The sequence below is a fragment of the Triticum aestivum genome, chromosome 6B, assembly GCF_018294505.1.
Source record: "Triticum aestivum cultivar Chinese Spring chromosome 6B, IWGSC CS RefSeq v2.1, whole genome shotgun sequence".
Taxonomy (NCBI): domain Eukaryota; kingdom Viridiplantae; phylum Streptophyta; class Magnoliopsida; order Poales; family Poaceae; genus Triticum; species Triticum aestivum.
Window position 1 is genome coordinate 699,338,767 of NC_057810.1, and position 9,300 is coordinate 699,348,066.

Below are 9,300 nucleotides of genomic sequence, written 5' to 3' on the forward strand. Positions count from 1 at the left end.
GCAAATTTTTAGAATCCTCAAATTCTAAAAGGAAAAAAAGTTATGCTCAAATTTCAGTTTTTTTTTAAATTTTTGTTAAATCTGGTCAAACTACTTATTCAAGAAGTGTTAGTGTCACTAAATAATTATTAAATAAATATTAGTGTTACTAAATAATTATTTCAGTTTTTTTTGAATTTTGGTCAAATCTGGTCAAACTGTGGTCAAACTACTTATTCAAGAAATATTAGTGTTACTGAATAATTATTGTTTTTTAGAACAATGGTTTCAAACTCAAACAGTGAAATGTGTGATTTCATGCTCAAGCTAAATTCCTGAGGTTTAATAGGATTGACATCTTACTATTGTCAGGAAAACAACAAGTGCAGACTTGGAAACGAGGGAGAATAGAACCCGGAAGTTAAGCGTGCTTTGGCTAGAGTAGTGAGAGGATGTGTGACCGTCCGGGAAGTTAGATGATTTGGAACGATGAGGGGTGATTAGAGATTAGAGGTTAAATTGAGCAGCGATGAGGGGTGATTAGAGATTAGAGGTTAAAATAATTTAGAAATTTGAAAATCAAGAAAAAAATTCAAAAAAATCATGAAATTTCCTTTAGTACCGGTTGGTGTTACCAACCGGGACTAAAGGTGGACCTCCAGGCAGCGGCCACGTGGATGGCCTTTAGTCCCGGTTAGTGTAAGAACCGGGACTAAAGGGGGAGGCTTTAGTAACGACCCTTTAGTCCCGGTTCCAGAACCGGGACTAAAGGCCCTTATGAACCGGGACTAAAGGCCCTTTTTCTACTAGTGATTGTATCACGTGGGATCAAGTGATCTAGTGGTATGCTAAGTAATTGTTAATTGTGCTTTGTTACCTAACCCATGTTGTGTGTTTGTTATGTCTATGTGGGTTAGGTGTTTCTCATGGGCTTGCATCAAAAGGAAAGATCTCAAGTAGCCTATGTGTGGATGACATCAAGTGGTGATGGTCATCGGGTTCGAGGAGTCCAAGTGCAAGATGAGAAGTCGGAGGTTATATGCTTTGAAGCTTGTGGTCCACATCATGATAATGCTCATGTGAAGATGGGCTTAAGTTAAGGCTTCCCTCATTGCAATATGAGGAAGCAATTCGAGCATCTTCATCAAGTGGTTGTGGACAAGAAAGGGATTCCAACTTGAGACAAGCATTGAAGTCATCACCAAGCTCAAGTTGAATATGCAAGGCAAAGGTATAACTTAGCTAGGTTCTCCTAGTTTTTCCGGTCTCATAGTGCTTGGTGGGAGACCAGATAGTAGGTTTGATAGCCGTACTATCAAGAGGGACTCTCGGGCATGCAAGTAGCTTGATCACGTCGCATGTAGATAGCTCAAACCTTTGCATTACTTGCATCATTATTTCTTGTTCATCTTTGGTGGTTCTCTATGTGAGGACCTTGGGCTTTTCCATAGCTTCAAAACGAGCCCAAGATCATCGAATTCGGAGTCTGTATGCCAAAGTTATCACTGTTTTAGTGGGCTGCTGCAGGCTGTCCTGGATACCCCGTGGACACGGGGTTCTTGACCCCCGTGGGCACGGGGCCCGTGCACACGGGCGTGTACCGTGCACACGGGACCCCGTGGGCACGGGGTGTCCAGAAACTGCCCGTTGAGCCCCAACGGCTAGTTTTGGGTTTTGTCTATTTAAGGGCTCCTTCCTCCCACCGGTTGGGGGGCTGTTGGTTCACATTCTAAACATCATTTTGTGCCTCTTATCATCTCTCCCAAACCCCTATCTCCCCTCTAAGTGAAGGGGGATTTGTGGATGGATCTTGGAGTCATTTGTTGATTTTCTCCATTGTATCCCCTCTCTTCAATCTCCCACTTTCTTGAGTTGCATCTTGTGAGATTGAGAGAGTGAGTTGAGCATTTGTTGCTTGACCTTGCATTGCATTTGTTGCATTGGTTTGAGCTCCCCGCATCGATTTGTTCGAGTGAGAGCCCGTGAGTTTATTACTCTTGGAGGCCTTGGAGGCTTCGCCTCCTATACGGTTTGGTGAGATCTTTGAGAAGTTTGTGAGAGGCCTAGGTGGCCAAGGTTCCTCCGGAATCTTCCTTTTGTGGTGTGCTCCGGGGAAGGGTGTGAAGTGGCCTAGGTGGTCAAGTTCCTCCGGAAGCTTCCGTGGTTGTGGTGTGCTCCGGAGAAGATTGTAAAGGTGTGGTGGTCGCCTTCAAGACCAACCCCAAGTGAACCGAGGCTCATCTGTTGGGGGTGACTCGAAAGGGAGAATACGGTGAGTCACTTGGTGATGCCCCGGAGCTTTGGCTTCGGCACCGCTCTAACGGAGATTAGCACTCTCACGAGTATGAACTTCGGAATAAATCCGCATCCCCAACTCACTTGTGGTTATCTCATACCCACACCCTTTACTTTCCGCAATTCATACTTGCTCATATTGATATATCTTGTGCTAGTTGAATTGTTTAGTTGTTCCTTCATCTCCATATCTTGTGATATAGTTTGTGCTTGCTAGTTTGCTTAAGTGCATATCTTGTTTAGCATAGGTTGTTGGTGCACTTAGTTGAGCCTAGCATATTTAGGATTTGTGCTAAAAAAGTATCCGTTAGTTTAATTCCGCATTAGGATAAAGCCAAATCCGTAAAAGTTTTAAAACTCCTATTCACCCCCCTCTAGTCGTCATCTAGATCATTTCAACCTTTTTCTGTTTATGAGAGGCACGACCATGCCTCTCGCGGAAGCAAAATCGTACCTCACACAGAAAAAAATAAATAAATAAGAAAACGCGTTATTTTTTTCTATTTTCGAGAAGCAAGGCCGTGCCTCTCGCGGAAGCAAATCCGTGCCTCTCTGAAAAAGAGAAAAAACGGTTTTTTTGTTTCCGAGAGGCACGGCCGCGCCTCTCGCAGAAATAAATCAGTGCCTCTCGCAAAAGCAAAACCGTGCCTCTCATGGAAGGAAAAAAAAGAAAAGGTGTTTTTGTTTCCGTTTTCGAGAGTTACGGCCGTGCCTCTCGCCGAAGCAAAAAAAACCCGCATTTTTTCAGGCAAAATTGTTTTCCAATTTTTTTTGTTGAAAAGCTAAGAAAGACCAGTGGAAAAGCCGAAACCCCCCAGAAAAAAGATCTAAAAAGCAGAAAACGCATGCAGAAAAAAGATGCGGAGGTAGCACCCATAGCACAACACATGGCGGCGGTTGAGAGCATGCCAAGTGGTGCGCTATCAGCCCTGCCCCCCTCCCCCCCCAAGTGACCCTTGGGGAGGCTCCCGTACGAGCGCTCCTCAATTAGTTGCTCTCTTATTTTTCTCTTCATCTTCCTGCTCGACCAACCCACAAACAAACATATAGGCGAGAACAGAGCTCATCTCGCTTCCCATTACGGCCACCTGGTCAAATTTGTAGAGGTACTCTAGGTTCCAAAAATTTAACCCGGGCGGCCGCCCCTACACCCCTACTAGCTCCAACCCACAAGAGATTAAACCCCACTTTGACACCTGTGTGTCTCATACAAGTGAAATAATTTTTAGTGGGAGTCGACACTTCAGTTGACACCGAGATACGCGTGGTGACTTTGTTAATATCAAGGCCAGCTCAGTCTCCCAGAGGTGCTCACATGGATAGAATGTGCATGGGCTCACAGAAGTGCATGCATATGCATGTCTATGAGCGTCCGCATTGCTTTAAAAGTAATCACCATAAGCTACTACATCCGATCCATAATAAGTGTCACAGTTTTAAACTAACTCCAGCCGAGGGAGGAGACCTCCTGTACGAGGCCCGCGAGCGTCAAATGCTAGAGCTTTCGCACAGGGCCGATCATAATGGGCCGCCCAATTCAGTGGTGCCATAAAGCGGGCAAAAAATCCCAAAAAAGAATGTGATACTAGGAATCGAACCCGCAATCACAGATAGAAACCAGGTGTTGGTCACCAATTGAGCTTGTGAGTATAAGCAATTTTTTGGCAGGGCAGAAATTTAAGAACTAAATGCGTCGGAGCTTAAACAAATTCGAAATTTTTCAACCATTTGTTGAAACAACTGAGATCAATTTTTTTAAATGTGAATAGTGTTTGTAATAGTGAACATATTTCAGAATTCGTACAAAAGTTTAGAACATGGATTTTAAAAAAAATACAGACTGAACATTTTTGTGATATATGCTGAACAATATTTAAATACACATCAAAACATGTTGGTTATATATGCTGAACAATATTTGAATACACATTAAACATTTTTGTGATACACACAGAACAATTTTGAAATACACATCGAAACATTTTTGTTATATATGCTGAACAATATTTAAATACACATTGAACATTTTTGTGATATACACAGAACAATTTTAAAATACAAAATATTTTGTGTTATATGCTGAACCATATTTAAATACACATTGAACATTCTTGTGATATATGCTGAACAATTTTAAACAAACATTTTTCTAATATATGTTGAACATTTTCTTAATATAGGGTGAACATTTTGATAAATATACCATGATAATTTTTGTATATAAGTAAAAACGTAATAAACTTTATAATAAAAATAAAAGGAAAAAGAAACCAGAAAATAGGAAAAGAAAACAGAAACAGAAAAGTTTTTCTTTTGAGGAAAACAGAAACAGAAAAGATAAGAAAAGGCAGAGCAACAGAAGGCCCAAACTGGGGTTCGGGAGCCAAGAGCTTCAAAGAAGGCATGTCCTTTGACGCTCACGAGAGTCAAATAGGATCTGCTCCGAGGCAGTAACATTCTTGAGGAACTTAACATTCTCCTACCTGCGCGTTGGGAAAAAGGGCAGCACACGCCCCCCCCCCCCCCCCCCCCCCCCAAAGTTAAGTTCCTCAAGTAAGGATCTTGGATTCCTCCAATTCCGTAGGTAATCATAATAGTCTCGGCTCGGAATGCGAAGATGTTGCTAATCTGTTAAAGGGATCTAGATTGCATTTATTTGATATGCGTCCCTTCTTCAACCCCGGATGTGTACCTGACTCCCATGCGCGAACTTGGGCCGGCCACTTTTTTTGTTTTCTGTCCTGTTCTTGTTTGCTTCTTTCTTGTTCTTTGTTTTTTGTTTATTTCCTGTTTTAATATAGGGTGAACATTTCCTTCAATTTTAAACAGTTCAGGTTTTTTTAGGGAAGTATTTCAAAAAATGTTCACAATGCAAAAAATGCTTATGAAATGTTCACAATTTGGGAAAAAGTGAACATTTTTTGAATTTTGGGTGAACATTTTTCGAATTTCAATGAACATCTTTTTTATTTGATGAGAAAATTTAAAATTCAATGTTTTTTCTGAAATTTATGAAATTGTTTTGAATTTGAGAATATTTGAATTTGACAAATATTTTTGAATATGATGAACATTTTTAAGAAATCCATGAATATATTTGTGTGCTTAGACCTTGCTGCAATGTATTACATTCCGGATGTTGATCAGTCTTTATACAGTAGCTTACCTAAGGTAAGATGTGGTTTTTTATTCAATACAGTTGGATGTATTGTAGCACACAAAATTTATTGCTTGTTTCATGCTAGCGTAATAATCGTAATGATGTTATACCTTCTGCAAGGTGAATGATGTTTACCTCTTGCAAGGTGAATAAAGGTCTTGTCTCGATGTAATGGTTACATCCGCGACCGTGATTTGTCTTCATTTTTTGGGTTCTTGCAGTGCGTTTGTTTCGTTCCACTTAGATTACCCAGATCATGCCCTTTGCATTGCAAGTTGGCATATGTTGCATGTTTACTGATGCAAGAGTTTCCCTCTGCTTGCAATTGCACGGAGAGGCCATGTCAAGAACAAGGATGCCAGCAAGCTCTTGTACGGTATGCATGTCAGCGACAAGGGTGGGTGCCATCAAGGAGGAGCAGTGAGCTATGTTTCCTTGCATAGTTGGTAGCAAATAAACATGGTGGCGGTACTGCCCAGTAGCGATGTTTCTGTCTGCGGTGTCTTCGGGTAGGAATTTTGAATTTTCTGAGATCAGATTTTGAACCGGATCAAAGAAAAATTTCGACAAATTCCTATTTTTTAGGGACATGTTTACTTCAGAATACTTTAGTATTGCAATTGGCTCAACATCCTCAACACTACCTCTCTACAGGTTACTTCCCTATTACCTGACTTTTGTGTACATGTGTTCCTCAATCTAGATCAGGTTATTGAAGATTTTCTTCATTTTTATATTCAGGAAGTGCATACATCCTAAGATTCCGCAGCTCGCTGTCCTCGGTTATTCAGAGAGTCTAGCGAATCTGTACACTGCAGAACTTCGGGCCAAATGGCTGCCGCATTTCAATGATGGTGGATTCAGATTACCAAGTGTTAAAGCGATGCAGAGTGATATCCTTGAGTGGGAGAAGTTCATGAAGCGCTATTCTCGTGTCTTCTTCCGGACGCCCTGTATTGGACTTCATCACATCTGGTACAATGATCAACTGTGCTATGACATGGGATGCAACCCGAGAAGGAAGAATGCCATTTTCGCTGAATTATTTGAGGTATATGGTCCCTGCGATTATGTCAATCTTCATCCCAAGTAAGAGAAAGTCTTGGTACAATTCTTATGTGCAGCTCATATCTTCCTGGCCATCTGTGGTCTGAGCAATCGCTGTGGACTACAGCAGCTTAGTTATTTTCTAGCCTGGTTATTACTTCATGGTCGATCATATGATATTGCAATAAATATTTTTTTTGCGCAAATATTGCAATAAATAGTTATTCTGTGATGAACATACATCATATATTTTAGACTGAAAAGATCACGGTATGTGTAAGATTGTATTAATATTTATTTATACAGATGTTTAATGAAGTGAATAGAAAACTATTTTAATTACTTTGGCGAGTAGATCAACAAAAAAAAAATCCCTTGGACAATTCTTTCTTCCCCTCGTTTACTCCATCCGTTCTGAATCGAAATATGTATGGTATGTTTTAGATATGCTCCAAATATGTAAATCCATTTTACGCAAAAAAATTATTCAGAAATATTTCAAAATAAGGAATTATTCTTTAACATTAATCAGTTATATTAATTCACTGCTCTGTTTATATACGATAGTCAAAGAAAACCAAGTTTTAATGCAAGCTTTGTAGACCAACCACTTTGAAAGGTAGAAATCGTTCTGATTATGTGATTGAATGGAACATAAAGTTTATTCTGTTACCAAAAAAGTTTATTTTATTTACTAATTCACTCTCAAAGTAGAAGTACTGGACCAGGTAACCAGAAGATAAGGCCACTCAGCAAGACTAGACTAGTATAGTCGGATGACCCAACTAAGGCCTGTACAACAACCTTCCAGCAGTTTAGTGCTAAAAAGGAAGAAAACCTTCCAGCAGTTTTTGCTTTTGACCACTTAAAGGCTCATGAGGCAAACCCACCATTGGCGTTGCTATACCTTTCTTGGTTTCTTGCTTTATTGCATAGAGTAGAGAGAACGTACATCATTGCGTCATTGCAATCCTCAAGATCGAAGATGTGTCCATTATCTCTAGTCACTGGGCTGGGGTGGGGCTGATAATATTGTGCTCCTTGGACTAGTACCTCTAACAACCTCACACATCATTCTCCACAAGAGTTGATACCATGTCTAGTTTTTGTCTTAAATAAAAATACACATCTAAACAAATTTCATAAGCCAAACTCTTTTCTACTCCCTCCATTCCAAAATAAGTGTCGTGGATTCAGTTCAAATTTGATCGAGTATAATACTAGGTGCGCATAGGGTGTCCTGTATTTTTTCCCTTCCTGATATATATAATATGCCTAAAGAGGTACAAGTAAACATCATATAGCCCACTTCATAACCTCAGATAATTCAAGAAGCAAGACCAAATTCATCATTCTTCTTATGACTTATCAGTGAACAACCTCGCTGCTACACCAATTATGATCGTTTGCGCTATTCAATTGAACACGACATCTTAGTCTAGATAATTAGTGCCCATTTGCTAACTGCCGTGGAGGCAGTGGGCAATACATACACATGCACCCCTGGGTAACACACCATCCAGCTGCGAGGTACCCTAGACCTTCAACACATGTCTTGTTGCAACTTTGGTTTTCACAGGGCGTTGGCGATGGCATGATTTTTGATGTACATGTGACGGGATCAATACTAATGTCCGCTGATGCCTCCATTAGCGCATCTACAAAATCTCAACATGAGGAAAAGGGACGATCACAACATGACCATTATTCGATGGATGAGGTTTCGAAGAAACATATTACATGAACAAATGAGTACCTGATGCTAGCACGAGGATGGCGATGGCCAGGAGCAACATTTGGGTAGTCCTCATCTTAGCTAATTGTTGAGTTGAAGGAAAGAGTTTTCAAGCAGTTGCGTGCTTTATCAGTTCTGAAGGAGAACAAACGTAATGGACAATCCCTTTTATAATGGATTTGCAGTATTAAAGTACTCACTCTGTAACAGTTTAGAAGGCGCACTTCACTTTTCATGCATCATTTTCAGCATAGGAGAGGATAAGGCGTGTTGGCAATTAATGCAGAGTTAATTAGGCCGTTTTAAGTGTGCGTGGCTACATGTGGGCGATCTCCACCATTGCACGCGATAGAGCTGCTCGTTTACTGGCTGTAGGGCACACTGCACATTGATTTCTTCACTAATTTGGTGCCGTAGTTAACAATTGATGCTATTTTTCAGTACGTGGTACAACCAATCACTTACCAACTTGGTCTCAGAGAATTTTTCAGCACACCTTCTAAACTGTGACGAAGGGAGTACAAGATTTGGTGAGATTTACCAAATTGGTGCGCTATATTAATAGCTATTAACTGCGTGAAATTATAAATATTCTATTCATTAAGATTGCTCCATCAATGAGCAATTCATCCACTATGTAATCATGCACATGCATATATACTTATCCATTAATGCACAAAAATTATTTTACACACTAAGTAAAAAATATTCCTTATTTATTTTTATTCATATATTAATGTGAAGAAACAATTTTAAATACATTACCAAATAAGAAATATCTGTCATTCGGGGTCTTTGCTTCACACTAAGAATTGCAAACAAAAAGATATCTCATTACCGTCTACATGCAACCATGTAAAATTAATAGAAACAGTGCAATATATATATGGTTGCATGTAGACGGTAATGAGATATCTTGAACAACTAATAAGAAGAATACAATCGCATGGTTGTTCAAGATATGTCCTAGAGGAAATCATGTGATGATATTGTTTCCGTACATACTCATGAGTTATTTGTGTTGGAAATATGCCCTAGAGGCAATAATAAATTAGTTATTATTATATTTCCTTGTTCATGATAA

The 9,300-nt window shown here is 39.8% G+C and overlaps 1 long non-coding RNA gene across 1 annotated transcript; it reads right to left on the reverse strand.

The window, feature by feature from the left end:
• Positions 1 to 7,794: 7,794 nt before the first annotated feature.
• LOC123134957 (uncharacterized) lies at positions 7,795 to 8,356 on the reverse strand. The gene is made up of 2 exons (XR_006465775.1): positions 8,238 to 8,356; positions 7,795 to 8,139 (listed from the first exon to the last, which is right to left on the reverse strand). It is a non-coding gene; the product is annotated as an uncharacterized lncRNA (long non-coding RNA).
• Between the last annotated feature and the right edge of the window lie 944 nt (positions 8,357 to 9,300).